The sequence below is a fragment of the Macaca nemestrina genome, chromosome 8 (genome assembly GCF_043159975.1).
Source record: "Macaca nemestrina isolate mMacNem1 chromosome 8, mMacNem.hap1, whole genome shotgun sequence".
Classification (NCBI taxonomy): Eukaryota; Metazoa; Chordata; class Mammalia; order Primates; family Cercopithecidae; genus Macaca; species Macaca nemestrina.
Genome location: NC_092132.1, coordinates 136,472,019 through 136,494,595, shown reverse-complemented (window position 1 = coordinate 136,494,595; position 22,577 = coordinate 136,472,019). Strand labels below are relative to the sequence as shown.

The window sequence follows — 22,577 nt, the reverse complement described above, 5'->3', positions numbered from 1 at the left end:
TGGCCCCTTATTAGTGAGGGCTTCCTATAGCATTGTATATGATGGGTATAAGATAGGACTCAGAACATACTCCCTATCCTCCTTACTCTACTTTACCTGACTCCAAACACTATCACCCCCTGATGTAGTACATATTTTTTATTTGTTTAGCATCTGTCTCTCTCTGACTAGAATGCAAGCTCCATGAGGACAGAGATTTTTGTTTTGTTTACTGCCGTATTGTCAGCAGCTAGAGCAATGTTTGGCATGTAGTAGCACTCAGTGAATATTCACTGAATAAATGAGCTACCTAAAATAACTGCATTGACATCATAACCCAACTGGTGTCTAAAATAATGTAATAAATTACTAGAATGCAAATGAATTATTTTCCAGATGTCTTTAAGTTGGGTGTTGGAAAGTCAATATGCATTTTTCATACAAATATAAAGTAAGTTCTGTTATTATCCCCATCTTATGGATGAGAAATCTGAGACTCAGCTTATGCTACTGTGCCTGTTTTCTGATTTTGAGGTGTGTACCTCACCACTTCTACTAAATTTCCAGGTCAGATCATAAAACCTTACGTAAGCCATAAAATTCAGATATAAAGTAGTCTATAAAAAGGAAGGACTAGAATGGAAGATACCTATCTTACACACAAACAGCTATATCTAGAGTATAGGCTTCTTAGCTTTCTAGATGTTTCACCCAATTATATCTGTTCTTTGATAGTGATACAATGATAGAGGCAGGAGGCAGAGAAATTCTAGGCAGACAGGCAGATCCCTGGTGAAGCATCACCCTCAAGTTGAAAAACTTGAAACCACTGCCTAAAGTGAGAACTTATATCCCTGTTTTCCTGCTTGAATGTTGTCTTTTCCTAAACTACGATGGCCTGCCCCACCCCATTCTATGCCTATAAAGACCCCAGACTCAGCCAGCAGGGAGGAGAAACAGCTGGATGTCAGAGAGAAGCAGCTGGACTTCAGAGGGACAGCTTGATGACATAACTTTGGAGAAGAATCCAGCCAGAGATGGGTGGACTCCGGGGAAAGAGTACCATCCTCTTTTCAGCTCCCCTTCCTGCTGAGAGCCACTTTCATCGGCAATCAAATTCACTGCATTTACCATCCTTCGATTTGTTTGTATGACCTCATTTCTCCTGGATGCCAGACAAGAGCTCAGGAACCATCAGCGCTGATATAAAAGGCTGTTACACTGGCCCTTTGCCCTCACCAGAGGAGGGCAGCCACCTCATGCAAAAGGGCAGAGGGCCCACTGAGCTTTTAACACTCAAGCTGTCCACGGGTGGCAGAGCTGAAAGAGCACCATAACATACCCTCTGGGGCTTTGGGAGTTGCAGGCACCCCTGCCGGTTCATTGCCGCCTGGGGTCTGCATGGAGTTTGCTCCTGGGGTGCCCAAAAGTGCTCGCTGTAGCTCCTGTACCTACTCACCTGTGTGTTCGCTCCTGTCGGGTGGAACACAGTGGTCTGAGTGAGTGGAGTTTGATCTCGCTGGTGCCAAAGTGGCTGGTCGGTTCCAGTGTTTGTGCACCCCAGTTCCTGCCTTGTTTGCTTGTGTGCTCCCTCCCGTGAGAACTTGAGAATGGCAGGCAGAGTAAATGAGGCACCCCTGTCGCCAGTCCTGCAAAGGGGTCAGTGAAATATTCTCCTCCAATAGGTTTTTCTGTTTTCATCAACCTATCTGCTTTCTTCCTCTCCTCTGCAGCTTAGGTTCCATGGGCCACCATTTTAACCACTTACTTGCCAGTATAGTAAACTTTTTCCCTTTTTGTCCTTTCATTGCCTATTCTGTAAAACCCCAACCCTGGATGAATACAACTATCTATATCTTCTATATACCTACACCTGGACTATTGACTTCTATTCAGCAGATTAGGTGTCATTATAAATTTATGGCAGACAATCTACCGAGCCCTCAATACTATGCAGCAAATCTGTGATTCTCAGGCATGTTATCTCTCTTAACTCTTTGAAACCTTCTCAAAACTTTGTCTATTATTTCTTCTATTGCTCTTAGATTACAATGTCTTCTTCTTCATGGAGAAAATATAAATTTCAGAATGGAATTGCCTCAATTTTCTGCCATCAAGTCTACATACGGTCTACATCTGTCTCTATCCTTTTCTACTTCTCTCCTGCTACAATGTAGAGGTTGCCCCTTCTGTTTAAGTTCAATCTCTTCTTCCTTTTATGGAATACCATGCCATAAATTATGACTTACCTTTCTTGCATCTTCAGCCTCTTCCTTTCTACTGGCTTCTTGATATTAACATTTACACATACTCAAGTCTCTTCTATGTTAAGAAAAAGTCTTCCCTGGATCTGTTACTAACCTCACTCTCCCTCATTCGTAGCCAAAGTCCTCAAAAGAAAACTACACTGGAAATTCCCAAATACTGATTCATGGACTATAAGACCATCAGGAGATATTTTTAGGTGTCCGTAGCAAAATAAAAAGGAAATGAGCTAATGTTGTCCATATTTACTCATATAGCAAGTTATAGATATGAGTCAGATTAAGGTTACTATTTTCTCCTGAAGACTGTTCATTATTCTTTTATATCCTTCCCAGTTTTCTGAAATTCAATGCTTTTTAATAAAATAATGACAGTAGTAGGTAGAACTAAAAACATTTCTGCTTGGCAAAATAAAAACTTACCCTGTCTACATAATACAAAAATATTTTGCATTTATTTACTGTTGCTTTAAGTTTAAAAGTGTCGAACTGACTTTATTATATTTATTTCCTCACCTCTAACTCACCCACCAATACTTCTCCATCTGGATATTGCGCCAACAACTCTGCCAAAAATGCTGTTACTGAGGTACCTGGTGAGCTCTGTAAAGCAAAAGATAATTTTCATTTTATTAGATCCTTCAGTACATTGGATAAAATTGACCACTTCCTCTTCCATAAAAAGTTTACCTTTTATAAAGGCTTCCATTATACTCCATCTACTGGTTTTCTGCACCTTTCCTTGACTTCATTTCCATAGTCTTTCACCACCTCCTTCTCTACTAAATCACACTAGTGCTGGAAATCCTTGGTCTCTGTCTTAGTCTCTGTATTAGTCTACATTGTCTTCCAGGGTGATTTCATTCCCTCCCAGAGCTTCTGTGTCTAGATTCTGTGTCTGATTTCTTTATGTGACATTTGATAAGTGACCTGAGATGAGTCAGAAACTGAGTTCATCAGTTTTCCCTCCTTTCAAATCTGTTCATCCTCCATCTCAGTAGATAGCATTATCATCTACTTTCATGCTCAAGCCTGAAATTTAGAAGTTGCCTTGACTTCCATCTTTCCTTTATCGCCTACATTTAATTCTAATCATTAAGACAGTTAATTGTTTTAAACAATTCTCAAATCTGTCATCTTCTTTCCACCCTCCCTGCCGACATCCTGGTCTAGGCTACCATCGTTTCTTTCCCTACCACTGCAGTGAATTCCTACATGGACTCTCTCACTCTTCAAAACATCCTCTAAACTGCAACCAGAATGATCTTCTAGAAATGCAAATCTGACAATATCACTTCCCTGCTTAATGCCTTTTAGTGATATCCCCTTACTCTGATGACCATAGTCAGAATTCTCAACACGGCTCCAAAGGCTCTGCTCAGAAGCCAGATTGGGTCCGACTTCCTCTCTGGCTTTTTTATCACTCTTCTTCATTCATTCCCTTCCAGCCAAAAAGCAGTTCCTCCAAGACACCCTGCTGTCTCCTATCTCAGTGTTCCTGCTCACGGGATTCCAATGCACAGAATATTTTCTCCTATGTGAGTCTTCGTACTTATAACTCCTACTCATCCCTCAGAGTTGAGCTTAATTCCTGCCCTCCTTAGTGAAGCCTTCCCTGACCTACATTTCTCCAAACCAAGTTTGTTCACCCTATCAATCAATTCTCAAATATCCTGTAATTTTCCTTGTCAGTACTTTGTACACTTACAATTATTTGATTGGTCATTTATGAATTGTTTAATGTCTGACTTCCTTAAGAATCTGTAAACTCTAACAAGACAGAAATCATGTCTATGTCATTTATCAGCATATTTGCAATATCTAGCACAATGCCTGACATAGCTTAGGTGCATAATAAATATGTTGATGATTGATTTATTGACTATTTTTAGAGCTGAGGAACTAGCCTCTCTAAGTAACAGTACTTTGTGGAAAAATGCATTCACATTCTAACACGACTTTTCTTTCCTCAACCACACTTCTTTAATTTCTTTTTTTCTCTCTCTTGCTCTCTTTATATACATAGAAATGGTGCTCTCATTCTCCGACCTATATGTAAAAAGTCTCTAATGTGATGGGCATTGGAAAAAGCGTAGGTCCTGGAAGAAGGGTTAGGTCAAAGACCTAAGGGTGAAATACCTGGGGATTAGGTTTTTATCTCATGTCTGAGATAGGTTTTTTCTCTATTCTCCAGGCTCTAACGTTTCTGGATTTTTGTTTTTTCTCTAGTAAAGAATCAGAAGCACAGCTAAGCCAACCACAACCCTTTATTTTCTTTTATCAGAATTGTGTAGGAAAGATAAAATCTATTCTTGGACACCAACATTGAGTCCATAACTTAAATGCAAAGGTTCAAAAAAGTGGAATCTATGAGTTGTGGAATATGCAGATAATCAACCAAAGTGATGAATCCCACTTACTATGACAAACAATGGATGAGAGTTCCCATTGTTTCCTATTCTTGCCAACTCTGGTTTTAACTGACTTTTAAATTTTTACCAGTTTGGTGACTGCAAATGCTATCTCATTGAAGCTTTATTTTGCAGTTCCCTAGTTATTAAAGCATTGGGTGTTGAAGTTGGCTCTTAACACTGGTAACTTGAATAGTCTATGATATTTACCACACAGAAATACGCAAATACTACAAGTCAGGACTTCCTCACACTGGAGGACCAGTTGTTAAATATTACCAGTCCACAGCTGTTGAAAAGGCTGAATATTTACTCATATCTTTATGGCCTTTCATGTTTTCTCTTGTTAAAATACCTGTTGGTTTTGGCCTATTTTTAAAAATTAAGCTAATTTTTTCTTTGTAACCCATGCACAGTTGCTCTTTATGTATCATAAACACTAATCCTTTATCAGTTAAATGTACTGCCAATATCTTCTCCCAGAATGCAGCTTGTATTTTCATTGCTTCCTCATGTCATTTAAAAAATAATCCTTAAAAAATTATTTTGGACATGTGAAAATCTTTACATTATTAATGCATACAACTTGGTGAGTTCAGAGATTAACATATATCCATGGCATAATCACTATAATGTATGCCATAAGCCTATCTGTCACCTCAAAAAGTTTCCTTCTGACCTCTTAATTAGTATTATTGTTTTTGTGATAAGACTTCATATAAGATCTACCATTTTAGCAAAATTTTAAGCATACAATATAGTATTGTTTCTATACGCACTATGCTGTACAGTAGATCTCTAGGACTTATTTATCTTGTATGGACAACACTTCATACCTTTATTAGTCCATTTTCATGCTGCTAATAAAGAAATACTTTTATTATTTCCAAATAAAGGAAACAGGTTTATTTGACTCACAATTCCACATGGCTGGGGAGGTCTCACAATAATGGCAGAAGGCAAAGAGGAGCAAGTCACATCCTACATGGTGGCAAGCAAGAGAGTATGTGCAGGGGAACTCCTCTTTATAAAACCATCAGATCTCATGAGACTTATTCACTATCATGAGAATAGCGCAGAAAAGACCTGTCCCCATGATTCAGTTACCTCCCACTAGGGCCCTCCTGTGACATGTGGGTATTATGGGAGCTACCATTCAAGATGAGATTGGTGTGGGGACACAGCCAAACCATATCAGTACCGTTTGACTAACACCCTTCCATTTCCCCTTCTCTCAGCCTTTGGCAACCACCATTCTACTCACCTTCTATAAATTTGATTGTTTTAGATTCATCATAGAAATGTGATATGGTTTGGATGTGCTGCCCAAATCTCATGCTGAATTGTAATCCCCAGTGCTGGAGGTGGGACCTGTGGGAAATGTTTAGATCATGGGGGTAGACCCCTCACGCATGGTGCTTTTTGTGATAGTGAGTTCTCATGATATCCGGTCATGTAAAACTGTGTTGCACACCCTCCCCCCTTTCTTTCCCTCTTGCTATTGCTTTTGCTATATGAGATCCCTACTCCCCCTTTGCCTTCTGCCATGATTGTGAGCCTCCTAAGGCCTCCCCAGAAGCTGCTGAAGGTGCTATACTTCCTCTACAGCCTGCAGAACCATGAGCCAACTAAACCTCTTTTCTTATAAATTACCTAGTCTCAGGCATTTCCTTATAGTGATGCAAAAATGGCCTAATGCATAAAATTGGTATCAAGGAGTGAGGCATTGATATAAAGATACCTGAAATTATGGAAGTGACTTTAGAATTGTGTAACAAGCAGAGGTTGGAAGAGTTTGGAGGATTCAGAAAAAGACAGGAAGATGAGGGAAAATTTAGAACTTCTTATAGACTGGTTAAATGGTTGTGACCAAAATGCTGGATAGTGATAAGGACAGTGAAGTCCATGCTGATGAGGTCTCAGGTGGAAATAAAGAATTTATTGGGAACTGGAGCAAAGGTCATGTATGTTGTGCCTTAGCAAAGAACTTGGCTGTATTCTGTTCATGCCGTAGGGATCTGTGGAAGTTTGAACTAAAGCCTGATGATTTAGGGTATCTGGAGGAAGAAACTTCTAAGCCACAAAGTATTCAAAATGTGTTCTGGCTGCTTCTTACAACCTATGTTCAGATGTGGGAGCATAGAAATTGATTTAAAGTTGGAATTTAAATTTTAAAAGGGAAGCACAGTGTAAAAGTTTGGAAAATTGGCAGCCTGGACATGTGGCAACAAGCAGAGGTTGGAAGACAGAAAAAGCTTTTTCTCAGGAGAGAAATTCGAGGAGGCTGTGGAGTAACCACTTGCTAGAAAAATTTGCCAAGAGAAAGGGAGCCAAGTGCTAATAGCCAAGATAACGGAGAAAAGGCCTTGAAGGCATTTCAGAAAGTTTCACGGCAGTCCCTCCCTTCACAGACCTAGAAGCCAAGGAGCAAAGAATGGTTTCACAGGCCAGGCCCAAGGCCCCACTTCCCTGCTCAGTCTCAAGACACTGTTCCCCACATTCCCACTGTTCTGGCTCTAGCCCTTCTTCAAAGGAGCCCAAATACAGCTCAGGCCATAGCTCCATGGGGGCAAGCTCTAAGCCTTGGCAGCTTCCACGTTGTGTTAAGCTTGTAGGTGCACAGAATGCAACAGTAAAAGAGATATGGCAGCCTCTGCCTAGATTTCAGAGGATGTATGGAAAAGCCTGGGTGCCCAGGCAGAAGTCTGCTGCAGGGCAGAGCTGTCACAGAGAGTTTTCTACTAGGGCAGTGCCAAGGGGAAACATGAGGCTGAAGCCTCCACAGAGTCCCCAGTGGGGCACTACCTAGTGGAGCTGTTAGAAAGGGGTTACTGTCCTCCAGACCCCAGAGCGGTAGAGCCACTGGAAGCTTGTGCCCTGCACCTGGAAAAGCTGCAGATACTCAACAAACCATGAGAGCAGCAGTGGAGGCTGAACCCTGCAAACCACAGAGGCAGAGCTTCCCAGGGCCTTAGGAGTCCACCCCTTTCATCAGTGTGCCCTGGATGTGGGATATGGAGTCAAAATAGATTATTGTGGAGCTTTAAGATTTAATGACTGTCCTGCTGGGTTTAGAACTTGCATGGGGCGTATACTCACTTTCTTTTGACTACTTTCTCCTTTTTGGAATGGGAATGTTGACCCAGTGTTGATATTCCCATTGTACCTTGGAAGTAAATAACTTGTCTTTGATTTTATAGACTCATAGGTGAAATGGACTTGCTTTGTCACAGATGAGACTTTGGACTTTTGGGTTAATGCTGAAATGAGTTAAGACTTTGGGAGACAATTGGGACGGCATGATTCTATTTTGCAATGAATGTGAGAAGGACATTTGGGAGGGGCCAGGTAAGAAATAATACAGTTTAGATGTCCTGCCCACATCTCATGTTGAACCGTAATCTCCAGCGCTGGAGGTGGGACCTGGTGGGAGGTGCTTAGATCACAGGGTTGGACCCTTCATGGCTTGGTGCTGTCTTCATGACAGTGTGTTCTTGTGAGATATGGTCATTTAACAGTGTGTGGTACTTCCCCCATCTTCTTTCTCTCCTTTTTGCTCCTGCTCTCCCTTTGCTTATGCCATGATTGTAAGCTTCCTGAGGCCTCCCTAAGCCAAGCAGATGCCAGCACCATGCTTCCTGTATATCCCGCAGAACTGTGAGTCAATTAAACTTCTTTTCTTATGAATTACCCAGTCTCAGGTATTTCTTTATAGCCATGCAAAAACAGCCTAATACAAATGGCATTATGTAGCATTTGTCCCCTTGCATCTGGTTTATTTCACTTAGCATGTCTTCCAGGTTTGTCCACAGTGTAGAAAATACACAAGATTTCATCATTTTTTAAGGCCGAATAATAGTCCATTGTGTCAAATTCATTCATTTGTCATTCATTTGAACATTTAGGTCATTGTCATCTCTTGGCTATTATGAAAAATGCTGCAATGAACATGGGTGTGAAGATATCTCTTTGAGATTTTGATTTCAATTCCTTTGAATTCAAAGGGAACTGGAGCAAAGGTGACTCTTGTTATGTTTTAGCAAAGAGACTGGTGGCATTTTTCCCCTGCCCTAGAGATATGGGAAACTTTGAACTTGAGAGAGATGATTTAGGGTATCTGGCCAAAGAAACTTCCAAGCAGCAAAGCATACAAGAGGTGACTTGGGTGCTGTTAAAGGCATTCAGTTTCAAAAGGAAAATAGAGCATAAAAGTTTGGAAAATTTGCAGCCAGAAAATGTGATGGAAAAGAAAATCCATTGATATTAGTTATTCTTTAACTGCTTGGTAGAATTCAGCAGTGTAGCCATCAGGTCCTGGGATTTCATTGGATGAGAGATTTTTTATTATGGCTTTAATCTTGTTACTCATTATTGGAATCCCCAGATTTTCTACTTCTTATGGTTCAATATTGTCATATGTTGGTTGAATGTGTCCAGGAATTTTTCCATTTTTTTCTAGGTTTCCCAATTTATTGGTGTATAGTTGTTCATAATATTCTCTAATGCTTCTTTGTATTCCTAGGTATTAGTTGTTAAGTCTCCTGTTCTGTTTCTGACTTTGTCTCTTTTCTTTCTTCCTTCTGTTGGTCTAGCTAAAGGTTTGTCAATTTTGTTTGTCATTTCAAAAAACCGACTTTATGTTTCATTGATCTTTGGTATTTTTGCAGCCTCATTTTCATTTATTTCTGCTCTAATTTTTATTAAATCTTTTCTTCTGATAAATTTGGGTCGGGTTTGTTCTTGAACTTTTAGTTCCTGGAAGTGCATAATTTGGTTGTTTATTGAAGTTTTTCCTTTTTTTTTTTTTTTTTTTTTTGAGATGGAGTCTTGCTCTGTCATCCAGGCTGGAGTTCAGGTGGCATGATGGTGGCTCACTGCAATCTCTGCCTCCAGGGTTCAAGCGATTCTCCTGCCTCACCCTCCCTAGTAGCTGGGATTACAGGCATCTACCACCACATCCAGTTAATTTTTTTATTTTTACTAGAGACAGGGTTTCTCCATGTTGGCCAGGCTGGTCTCGAATTCTTGACCTCAAATGATCCACCCACCTTGGCCTCCCAAAGTTCTGGGATTACAGGCATGAGCCACTACACTCGACCTTTCTTCTTTTTTGATGTGGGTGTTTATTGTTATAAACTTCTCTCTTGGCACTACTTCTGCTGTATTCCACAGATTATGGTATTTTGCATTCTTATACTCATTTGTAATAATTTTTCTTTTAATTTCTTCATTGACCCATTGATTATTTAGGAGCATGTTGTCTAATTTCCATGTGCTTGTGTAGTTTCCAAGGTTCCTCCTGTTATTGATCTCTAGTTTTATTCCATTATGATCAGAAAAGATAATTTATATGATTTATAATTTATATGATTTTGACTTCTGAAACTGCTGAGACTTGTTTTGTGGCCTCACAATGGTCTATTCTAGAGAATGTTTCATGTTCTGATGAGAGGAATGTGTATTCTGAAGTGTTTGGCTGAAATGTTCTGTAAATGTCAGTTAGGCCTATTTGGTCTCATGTGGAATTTAATGCTGATTATTTGTTTGTTAATTTTCTATCTGGAAGATCTGTGCATTACTGAGAGTATGGTATTGAAATTCTCTACCATTATTAGAGTTTTACACTCTCCCTCTCCTTTTAGATCTATTAATGTTTGCTTTATATACCGGGGTGCACCTGTGTTGGGTGCATATTTATAATCGTTCTAACCTCTTGATGAATCAACTCCTTTATTATTACATAGTAACCCTTCTTTGCCTGTTGTTATAGTCTTTGACTTGTAGTCTATCTTATCTGATGAAAGGATAGCTACTCCTACTCTTTCTTGGTTTGGATTTACATAGAATATCTTTTCCTATTCTCTCCCTTCCAGTCTATGTGTGTCTTTATGGGTGAAGAGGGATTTTTTTTTTTTAAGACAGCATATAGTTGGGTTTGTTTCTGTATCAATTCAATAACTCTATACCTTTTAATTGGAGAATTTAGTCTATTTACATTTAGTGTTATTACTGACAGGTAAGAACTCATTAATGCCATTTTGTTACCTCTTTTCTCGTTGTTTTGTAACTCTTCTCTTCCTTTGTCACCATATTCCTTTGTGGTTAAGTGATTTTCTCTAGTAGTATGGTTTAATTTGTCATTTTTTATTTTTAGTGTATTTCTTGAAGGCTTTTGATTTGTGGTTACCATGAGGCTTACAAAAACATCTAAGATACAACAAATTATTTTGAACAGCTGATTATTGATCACAGAGAAAAGAATAAAAACAATCAAACAGAGAAAAAACTTCAAAACTCCAGGCTTTAACTCCATCCTCCAACATTTTCACTTTCTGGCATCTCAATTTACAGATGTTTATATTGCCTGTCTCTTAACAGGTTGCTGTAGCTATTGTAATTTTTGATAGACTTGTCTTTTAGTCTTCATTCTAGAGTTATAAGTGGATTGCATACCACAATTACAGTGTTATAGTATTCTGAGTTTGTCTGTGTACTTACCATTTTTCATTCTTTTTAAAATATTTAAAAATTTTTAAAGTTTTAAAATATTTACACATAATTGTTCATTATGGGGTACAAAGTATGTTGTAATACATGTAATGTATAATGATCAGATTAAGGTAATTAGCATATTCATCATCTCATATATTTATCACTTCTTTGTGTTTGGAAATTCAATATCCTCTTTCTAGCTATTTGAAACTGTATATTATTGTTAACTAACTATAGTCACCCTATAGTGCCATAGAACATCAGAACTATTCCTCCTATTTAGTTGTAATTTATGTCCTTTAATAAATCTCTCCATGTCACCCCCTTCCCTCTACCCTTTTCTGCCTCTAATATCCTCTGTTCTAATTTTTATATCTATGAGATCATCTTTTTTTTTTTTCAGTTTCTACAAATGAGTAAGAACATGTGGTGTCCCTAGTTTATCTCACTTCACATAATATCCTCCAGTTTCATCCATGTTGTCATGAATGTCAGAATTTTATTCTTTTTTATGGCTGAATGGTATTCCATTATGTATATATGACACATTTTCTTTATCCATTAATCCACTGGACACCTAGGTTGATTCCATATCTTGGCTATTATCAATTTAGTGTGGCAAAAAGCATGGGGGTGCAGATATGTTTTTCATATACTGATTTCCTTCTTCTTGGAATGCCCAGTAGAGATCTGGATCATATGGAATTCTTTTTTTTTTTTTTTTTTTTTTGAGACGATATCTCACTCTGTCACCCAGGCTGGAGTGCAGTGACATGATCTCAGCTCACTGCAACTTCTGCCTCCCAGGTTCAAGTGATTCTCCTGCCTCAGCCTCCTGAATAGATGGGATTACAGGTGCTCACCACCACACTTGGCTAATTTTTCGTATTTTTAATAGAGACAGAGTTTCTCCATGTTGGCCAGGCTGGTCTTGAACTCTTGACCTCAAGTGATAACCCACCTCGGCCTCCCAAAGTGCTGGGATTACAGGAGTGAGCCACCACGCCTGGCCCCTATTTGTAGCTTTGAAAGGAACCTCTATACTGTTTTCCATAGTGGCTGTATTAATTCACATTCCTACCAACAGTGTATAAGAATTCGCTTTTCTCTACACCCTTGCTAGCATTTATTTTTTGCATTTTTGGTAATAGCCATCCTAACCAGGGCGAGATTATATCTGATTGTGGTTTTGATTTGCATTTCCCTGATGATTAGTGATGTTGCTGAGCATTTTAAAAATATATTTCTTGGCCATATATAGGTTTTATTTTGAGAAATGTCTGTTTATATCATTTGCTGTTTTTTAAACCGATTTATTTGCTGTTTAAATGCTTGAGTTCCTTGTATATTCTGGATATTAATCTCCTGTCAGATGAGTAGTTTGCAAATATTTTATCCCATCCTGCATGTTGTATTTTCACTTTGTTGACTATTTCCTTTGCTGTGCAGAGAAGCTTTTTAGTTTGCTATAATCCATTTGTTTATTTTTGCTTTTCTGCCTGTGCTTTTTTTTTTTTTTTTTTTTTTGAGATGGAGTTTCGCTCTTGTTGCCCAGGCCAGAGTGCAATGGCATGATCTTGGCTCATTGCAACCTCTGTCTCCTGGGTTCTCCGGCCTCAACCTCCCGAGTAGCTGGGACTGCAGGCATGCGCCACCATACCTGGCTACTTTTGTATTTTTAGTAGAGACGGGGTTTCTTCATGTTGGTCAGGCTGGTCTCGAACTCCCAACCTCTCGTGATCCACACGCCTTGGCCTCCCAAAGTGCTGGGATTACAGGCATGAACCACCACACCTTGCCTTGAGTGTGCTTTTCAGGTCTTATAAAATCTTTTTTCCAGACCAATGCCCTAAAGCATCTCTCTTGTGTTTTCTTCTGATAGTTTTATCATTTTGAGTCTTACGTTTGTACATAGGTATGTATATACATCAATCAGACAAGAGAAAGAAATAAAGGGCATGCAAATCGGTAAAGAGGACGTCAAACTGTCGCTGTTTGCTGTGGCATGACTGTATATCTAGAAAACCCTAAATATATACACATACAATAGAATATTATTATGTCTTCTTGGCTCCTTTGTTGAAAATCACTTGGCTGTAAATGCATGGGTATATTTCTGAGCTCTCTAATCTGTTGCATTGGTGTATGTGTCTGTTTTTAAGCCGGGACCATGATTTTTGGTTACTATGGCTTCATAGCATATTACTCTGAAGTCAGGCAGAAGAATGATGGTGGTGTTTTGGTGGGAACTGCATTGAATTTGTAGATTGCTTTTGGCAGTATGGTCATTTTCACAATATTGATTCCACCCATCCATGAGCATTGGATGTATTTCCATTTGTTTGTGTCATCTGATTTCCTGCAGCAGTGTTTTGTAGTTTTCCTTGTAGAGGTCTTTCACCTTCTTGGTTAAGTATATTCCTAAGTTTTTGTTTTGTTTTGTTTTGTTTTGCAGCTATTGTAAAAGCGGCTGAGTTCTTGATTTGATTCTCAGCTTGGTTGCTGCTAGGGTATAGCAGAGCTACTGATTTGTGTACATTAATTTCATATCCTGAAATTTCACTGAATTCATTTACCATTTCTAGACGCTTTCTGGATGAGTCTTTAGGGTTTACCTGTTAACCATCCCTACCCCTCTCCTGCCCCTCACTACCTTTCCCAGCCTCTGGTAACCATCCTTCTAGTCTCTATCTCTGTAAGTTAAATTATTTTGATTTTTAGGTTTTAGAAATTGGTGAGAACATGAAATGTTTGTCTTTCTGTTTAACATAATTTTAAAAACCTATACAAACCATATTTCATCTTTTGTTTCTTGAGACAGGTCAGTCTTGCTCTGTTGCCCAGGCTGGAGTGCAATGGCATGATTATAGCCCACTGCAGCCTCCACTTCCTGGGCTCAAGCAATCCTCCCACCTCAGCCTCCCACGTGGCTGAGACGATAGGAGTGTGCCACTACACCTGGCTAATTTTTGTAGAGATGAGGTTTTGCTATGTTGCCCAGGCTGGATATTTCATCTTTAACTTGTGAGGCTTTTGTTTTTTTAAAAGCAGATCGAATTTTTTTTTTTTTTTTTTTTTGAGGCAGAGTCTCACTCTGTCACCCGGGCTGGAGTGCAGTGGCCGGATCTCAGCTCACTGCAAGCTCCGCCTCCCGGATTCATGCCATTCTCCTGCCTCAGCCTCCCGAGTAGCTGGGACTACAGGTGCCCGCCACCACGCCCGGCTAGTTTTTTGTATTTTTTAGTAGAGACGGGGTTTCACCCTGTTAGCCAGGATGGTCTCGATTTCCTGATTTTGTGATCTGCCCGTCTTGGCCTCCCAAAGTGCTGGGATTACAGGCTTGAGCCACCGCGCCCGGCCTCGCAGATCAAATATTTATTTGATGATTATCCCTATAGGCACACTGAGTTGCCCAAAGATTGGACTGGGTCGCCCATGAGAATGTCTCAGTCATATTCTTCATTAGTAATTGTTTTTTTGGCCTCTAACAGAGAAATGTGGGAGGAATGAGTTCCTAAATTGAATGTCAGAGTTCTTACGTAACCCCTATACCCCCAACTCCCAAAAATGGTCTCTTGACAGCTGATGCATTAGAAGAGTTACAGTGTTTATTTCGTTTTCTTTCTTCCTTGTTTTCCCTTGAATATAGATGCCTAATGGTTCAGATGACACTTGGTCCCCCAAATCGTACAACACACATAAATCTAGTTCATGTTGTTTCATTGAAACACATGCTCAAAACTCTGTGCTGTATATTATCCACTCAACAAAGACAGACATGTAAAAGATATTTCTTAGAGCGGCCGTTGCAAAAAGTAATCATGGTTGTGTTATTTCAATGGACTGCTATGTTCACTTTTCTGTTAGGTAGGTTAAAACTTTCCAAAGACAAATGTATACAATGTGTTTCTAAGCATGTTACTTGTGGGTATGAATCAAGATAGCGTTTTTTCAATAAAATACTGTGTCCATTCTGCTGCCTGTTATACACTGTCAAAATACTCATGTATAAAAGATATTTCGAAGAATGCTAATTGGAAGAATACATTTTTAGACATTAATATTTTATTAATATTAATATATTAATATTTATACAGCCCTTCCCATTGATTTTTTCACCCCCCGCAAGCCATCCATCCCAACTAGAACATTGCCCCTGACAGTTGCAAAAGAAGACAGCATCTGATGGGGAGGCTTTGTTGATGGGGGCTTTGTTGATGGGGGCTTTGTTGATGGGGGCTTTGTTGATGGGGGGCTTTTGTTGATGGGGGGCTGTTGATGGGGGGCTTTGTTGATGGGGGCTTTGTTGATGGGGGGCTTTGTTGATGGGGGCTTTGTTGATGGGGGGCTTTGTTGATGGGGGCTTTGTTGATGGGGGGCTTTTGTTCATAGGGGCTGTTGATGGGGGGCTTTTGTTGATAGGGGGCTGTTGATAAGGGCTTTGTTGATGGGGGCTTTGTTGATGTGGGGGCTTTTGTTGATGGGGGTTTTGTTGATGGGGGGCTTTGTTGATGGGGGCTTTGTTGATGGGGGCTTTGTTGATGGGGGCTTTGTTGATGGGGGCTTTTGTTGATGGGGGGCTGTTGATGGGGGCTTTGTTGATGAGGGCTTTGATAGGGGCTTTGTTGATGGGGGCTTTGTTGATGGGGGGGCTTTTGTTGATGGGGGCTTTGTTGATGGGGGGCTTTGTTGATGGGGGCTTTGTTGATGGGGGGGCTTTTGTTGAGGGATTTGTTGATGGGGGCTTTGTTGATGGGGGCTTTGTTGATGGGGGGCTTTGTTGATGGGGGGCTTTTGTTGATGGGGGGCTGTTGATGGGGGGCTTTGTTGATGGGGGGATTTGTTGATGGGGGGCTTTTGTTGATGGGGGGCTGTTGATGGGGGCTTTGTTGATGAGGGCTTTGATAGGGGCTTTGTTGATGGGGGCTTTGTTGATGGGGGGCTTTTGTTGATGGGGGCTTTGTTGATGGGGGGCTTTTGTTGATGGGGGCTTTGTTGATGGTGGCTTTGTTGATGGGGGGCTTTTGTTGATGGGGGCTTTGTTGATGGGGGCTTTGTTGATGGGGGGCTTTTGTTGATGGGGGCTTTGTTGATGGGGGGTTTTTGTTGATGAGGGCCTTTGTTGATGGGGGGCTTTTATGGGGGGGCTTTTGTTGATGGGGGCTTTGTTGATGGGGGCTTTGATGGGGGGGCTTTTGTTGATGGGGGCTTTGTTGATGGGGGGCTTTGTTGATGGGGGGCTTTGTTGATGGGGGCTTTGTTGATGGGGGGCTTTGTTGATGGGGGGCTTTGTTGATGGGGGCTTTGTTGATGGGGAGGCTTTGTTGATGGGGGGCTTTGTTGATGGGGGGCTTTGTTGATGGGGGCTTTGTTGATGGGGGGCTTTGTTGATGGGGGGCTTTGTTGATGGGGGCTTTGTTGATGGGGAGGCTTTGTTGATGGGGGCTTTGTTGATGGGGATGCTTTGTTGATGGGGATGCTTTGTTGATGGGGGGCTTTGTTGATGGGGGGGCTTTGTTGATGGGGGGGCTTTGTTGATGGGGAGGCTTTGTTGATGGGGAGGCTTTGTTGATGGGGGCTTTGTTGATGGGGGGGCTTTGTTGATGGGGGGGCTTTTGTTGATGGGGGCTTTGTTGATGGGGGGCTTTGCTAGACAGGACATCTACTCTACCAAAGGGTGCTCATGGTAGGTTTGGCAGGAGAGGAAGGCACTGCCGTGGTTTGCCAGTCACCTGAAGAAGGGGTCCTAAGAACTGCAAAAGTATCTTCTTGAGGCATTATCTGCCACTATCCCTGCTGGCCCATCAGGAGGACCCATTGGGCCCTGGCATGTGTGTGTTATGTGCATATGCATTTTTATTTTTTTGAGATGAAGTCTCACTCTGTTGCCCAAGCTGGAGTGCAGTGGTGCTATCTCGGCTCACTGCAGCCTTGATCTCCCAGTTTCAAGCGATTCTCCTTCCTCAGTCTCCCAAGTTGCTGGGATTACAGGTGCATGCCACTACGCCCAACTAATGTTTGTAGTTTTTAGTAAAGCTGTGGTTTCGCCATGTTGGCTAGGCTGGTCTTGAACTCCTGACCTCATGTGATCCGCCTGCCTCTGCCTCCCAAAGTGCTGAGATTACACGCATGAGCCACTGCACCCAGCCTGCATTTTTGTTTATCTTCTTTGTAAATGGTGAAACTGTACTTTCTGCAGGCACTGTAGATCTTCACCTGAGTCTGGCAATTCAAAGGCCTGCAGTGATCACCAGAACCAATGCTGGCCATGGACCTGGATCCTAGGCCCTAGGTTTTCTGAGCATCACTGCCAGTCTTCAGGAGACTCACGCATGTGCAGCTCACTTCTGCCAGACTCATCTGCACCTGCAACTAAAGTGCTGAGTCAGCATAGCCAGATCCCCAGATCCCCAGCTCATAAAACTATCTACCCCTTCCCTAAAGATACTTGTATCAGGATATTTCTAAAAGTGCACTTGTGTGAAAAGATCAGGTTTTGGTTGCTGCTTTGTAACACTGTTTTCATGGATCTGTGCTTCATGGTATCTGCTCTGTCAATATAGATGTATAAAAGAAGAGTCTTAGAATGTGATTTGCAAGAATGAATCAAGATCAGCTTATTTCTGGGAAAACTGTATTGGGCTCCCTGTGTTGCATGCTCTACCTGCTAATAAGCTATGTGTGAAAGTTGTTAACACTAATACTTGATGTGAATATAAATCAGGATATGCAGTTGCTCTGAAACACTGCGCCTCAGGTTACAGACACTCTAATGACATAATGACATGTATAAACACATGCTCTAAGTGAGGTTTCTAAATGTAATTATGTGACTGAATGAAGACAGTGTTTTTGTTTTGTTTTGTTTTGCTTCTTTTCTTTTTTTTTTTTTTTGAGAGGGAGTCTTACTTTGTCCCCCAAGCTGGAGTGCAGTGGCACGATCTTGGCTCATGGCAACCTCCGCCTCCCAGGTTCAAGACATTCTCCTGCCTCAGCCTCCTGAGTAACTGGGATTACAGGCGTGCACCACCATGCCTGGCTAATTTTTTTGTATTTTTAGTAGAGACAGGGTTTCACTATGTTGGCCAGGCTGGTTTTGAACTCCTGACCTCAAGTGATCTGCCCATCTCGGCCTCCCAAAATGCAGGGATTACAGGCATGAGCCACTGCGCCTGGCCCATTAGCGTTATTTTGTGAAATACTACATTTATCACACTGTGCTGCATGTTATATGTTTTCTAAAAGAGACATCTGTTAAGGATGTGTCTAATATGCTACACACACTAGCATTTTTGTGAAACCTACATTCACCAATATAAAGATGTGTCTAATATGCGAATTAATCAGCATATTATTTTTTGTCTGAAAGATATGTACTCACCAATCTCTACTGCATGTATACACTCCCCATAGATGTGTGAGAGACGATTCTAAGGTTTTCTTTTTTGAGATGGAGTCTCGCTCTGTCACCCAGGCTGGAGTGCAGTGGCGCAATCTCGGCTCACTGCAACCTCTGCCTCCCAGGTTCAAGCAATTCTCCCTGCCTCAGCCTCCCGAGAAGCTGGTATTACAGGCACCCACCAAAATCTCCACCACCACACCCAGCTAATGTTTTGTATTTTTAGTAGAGACAGGTTTTGCCATGTTGGCCAGACTTGTCTCGAACTCCTGACCTCAGGAGATTGATCTGCCTCGGCCTCCCAAAGTGCTGGGATTACAGGTGTGAGCCACTGTGCCCAGCCATAAGGTTTCCTTTTGCACGAACAAATCAAGACACCGTTCTTTCTGTATAACACTAGGTTCACCACTCTGCTGTATGATATACACTCCCTAAAGAGACATGAGCAAAGATGTTTATAAGAATATTCGCTCCAGAATGAGTCAAGATAGTGTCACTTGTGTGAATCACTCTCTTTAACACTCTGAGGTGCATGTTATATGTTCTGTAAACAGACATGTTTAAAAGATGTTTCCAACAGCGTTTTTTTTTTTCTTTCTTTTTTTTCTTTTCTTTTTTTTTTTCAACAGCGTTTAGTAACACTACTCTACAAATCAGGATAGTCTTATTTGTTACTTGTGTAAATGAATCAGATAAATCAAGATGGTGTTATTTATGTGAAATACAATGTTTACCACCTGTGATGCATGTTATACATGCACATATTAAAAATACATGTTTTTCTGTAAAGAAACATGTATAACATATGTTGCTAAGAATTCTTTTTCCTTAATGAATCAGGATACTGTTCTGTATAAAACTGAAAACATTCTGTGCTTAGAGATATATATATACAAAAGTTATTTCTAAGATTGCTAGTTATGTGAACAAATCAGGATAATGGTATTTTTGTGAAACCCTACATTCACCAATTTGTACTTCACATGTAAAAGATGATTGTAAGAAGGCTACTGGCCTGAATGAATCAGATTAGTCTCATTTCCTAGAATTGCTATGTCCAGCACCCTGAGTTGCATGTTATTCATTCTCTAAAAAGAGATGATAAAAGATGTTTATAAGAATGCTTGCTCTGTGGATGAATGAGGACAGGGTTATTTCTGTGAAACACTGTGTTCAACAAATGAGTGCTGCAGACGCCGCCTCCAACACTGGGGATTATAATTCGACATGAGATTGGTGGAGACACTGATACGGTTTGGCTCTGTATCCCCACCCAAATCTCATCTCTAATTGTAATCCCCATATGTCAAGGGAGGATCCTGGTGGGAGGTGATTCGATCATGGGGGTTGTTTCTGCCATGCTGTTCTTGTGACAGAGTTCTCACGAGATTGGGTTGTTTGATAAGCGGCACCTCTCCCTTCTGACTCTCTCCTGCCACCATGTAAGACATGCCTTGCTTCCCCTTCACCTTCCGCCACGATTGTAAGTTTCCCGAGACCTCTCGAGCCATACAGAACTGTGTGTCCATTAAACCTCCTTTCTTTTCTTTCTTTAAACCAATGAAACCATTTTATTACTGTTAATCAGTTACTTAGAAATCACTTTTACTAGAGTTTAGACTACTAACACCTTAGGGAGACTATTCTCTCTTTTTTTCATTATTATTTTTCAAAAGAGAGAATGTTTCCGCTATTCCTGAAATTAGTATGTTGAGGAAATCTTTCCATTATCAGTATCATTTAAATGATGTTGAAGTCTGGGGAAAAGTAAATTTTTTCCAAGGCTACACACATATCTATTCTTTGAATATAGGAAACTGAATTTGCAAATCCAGACAGTTGCAGAATTTTCACTGAGAGTCTGAGAATGGATAAGTGTGTTACTGTGAATGGACTCTATAGGCAGTATTAATTGTTTTGCTTTCAGACACCATCTCTCAGTGTGAGATCTCAAAGTCCCAAAAATCAAGTGCTGTTTCTTCCGTCTTTGTTCTTTGCTTCTTTCTTTTTTTTTTTTAAATTATACTTTAAGTTCTGGGATACATGTTCAGAACGTGCAGGTTTGTAACATAGGTATACATAGGCCATGGTGTGAACCTCCTTTCTTTATAAATTACTCAGTCTCAGGTAGTATCTTTATAGCAGTGTGAGAATGGACTAATACAGACATAGATCCAAAGCATATCAAGCACTCTGTGCTATATGTGCTCTAAAAGTCATGTATAAAAGCTATTTCTAAGAGTGCTAGTGGCATGAATGAATCAAGACAGTGTTACTGCAGTATTTCTGTGAAGCACACTGTTCACACTCTGCCCTACATGTTATAGTCTCTGCATATACACAGCGTGAATATGATTTTAAAAGCTCTTCTTACCTGAATAAATTAGGATAATGTTTTTTCTGTCTATTCTTGGGTTCACCAGTCTATGCAGCATGTTACATGCTCTCCAAAGAGACATGTACATACAAAATAAAAGAATACTTGTGTGAATGAATCACAATCGTGTTTTTAGTGAAATGCTTTGTTCACCAGTCTGTGCCATAGGTTATCCAATATCTATCGAGACATTTAAATGATTTTTTCAAAGTGTTCTATTTGCATTCATGAATCAGGATAATCTGTGAAGCACTTTGTTCAGCACGCTGTTCTGCACATTATATTCTCTCCATAGACATAAGTGTGAATGATGATTCTAAGAGCTCTTCTTCCCTGAGTGAGTCAGAATACTGTTTTGTCTGCCTAACACTGGGTTTCCTAGTCTGTGCTGCATTTATACCTTCTTGTTAAAGAAAAAGTTTCTAAAGGTGCTGATTGCATGAAAGAACACCGTGTTCAGCACCTGCCACGTGTCACACATGCTTTAAAGGCACATATATAAGCGTGTTTCTAACAATGCTATTTGCTTAAATTAACAAGGATAGTATCATTTCTGCAAAACACCGTGTATTAGTATTCTAGGGCTGACATAACAAAATATAATTTACTGGGAGACTTACAAAAAAGAAATTAATATTCTCACAGTTCAGGAGGGTGGAGGCTCAAGTGTTGGCAGGTCTGATTTCTCCTGAGTCTTCTCTTAGAGGCTTGCAGATGGCTGTGTTATCACTGTGTCCTCACGTGGCCTTTCCTCTGTGCAGGTGCACCCGTAGTATCTCTTCTTCTATAAGGACACCAATTAGATTAGGCGTCCACTCTATGGCATCATTTTAACGTATTCACCCCTTTAAAGACCTTATCTTCAAATTCAGTTACACCCTGAGATACTGGGGTTTGGGATCTCAACATAGACACTGTATGGGGACACAATTCATTCCATAACATTCCACCTACTGGGCACCCAAATTTATGGCCTTATCATGTGCAAAATAAATCTACCTCATTTCAAAACCCCAACATATCAGCCCATTTCAGCATCAACTCTATGCCCAAAATCTTGTCAGCGTATCTACATCTAGCCTGGGTGAGACTCACTCAGAACACCTAAATTTAGTGTGGATGATGTCTCCTGAGGAGAAAATTCCCTTTCAGGTGTAAACCTGTGAAATCAGGCAAGTCATCTGCTTTCAAACTACAGTGCTGGGACAGGCAAAAGATAGACATTCCCTTTCCAAAAGACAGAAATTGGAAGGAAGACAGAGGCCATGAGTCTCAAGCAACTCCAAAACCTATCAGAAAAATGTCATTAGCTTTTAAGACTCAAGAAGAAGTATCTTTGGTTTGATCTTGTGTCTTCTGAGCACACTGTGGTTGCAGTCCCACCTTTCTGGCCCAGTGGGGAGGAAGCTTTTCCTGTGACAATGGGCAGCAACCCTGCTCCGATCGCCCTGGTTGGCAGCCCTCCCAGGAGAACCCAGGGCGACGCCCCCAACCCCAAAGCCTGAATGACAGCCCTGCTCTGGGGACCTAGATGGTGGTGACCTGGGCTGCCGTACCCAAGGAGGTGACAAGCTCAACCCCTGGTTCTGTGCTTTCTTTGCTTGTGGTGGTAGTTGAAGCCCTGCCAATCTCAGAATCACTTCAGAGTCATTCCT

At 40.8% G+C, this 22,577-nt stretch overlaps 1 protein-coding gene and 1 long non-coding RNA gene across 7 annotated transcripts in view; one reads left to right on the top strand and one right to left on the bottom strand.

Moving 5' to 3' along the window:
* The window catches only part of LOC105482138 (arylamine N-acetyltransferase 1), a 137,469-nt gene that overhangs the window by 15,514 nt on the left and 99,378 nt on the right, over positions 1-22,577 (top strand). The window lies entirely within an intron of this gene.
* On the bottom strand, positions 1,494-21,652 carry LOC105463729 (uncharacterized). Its single transcript, XR_976486.2, has 3 exons — positions 21,543-21,652; positions 2,760-2,846; positions 1,494-1,628 (listed from the first exon to the last, which is right to left on the bottom strand). It is a non-coding gene; the product is annotated as an uncharacterized lncRNA (long non-coding RNA).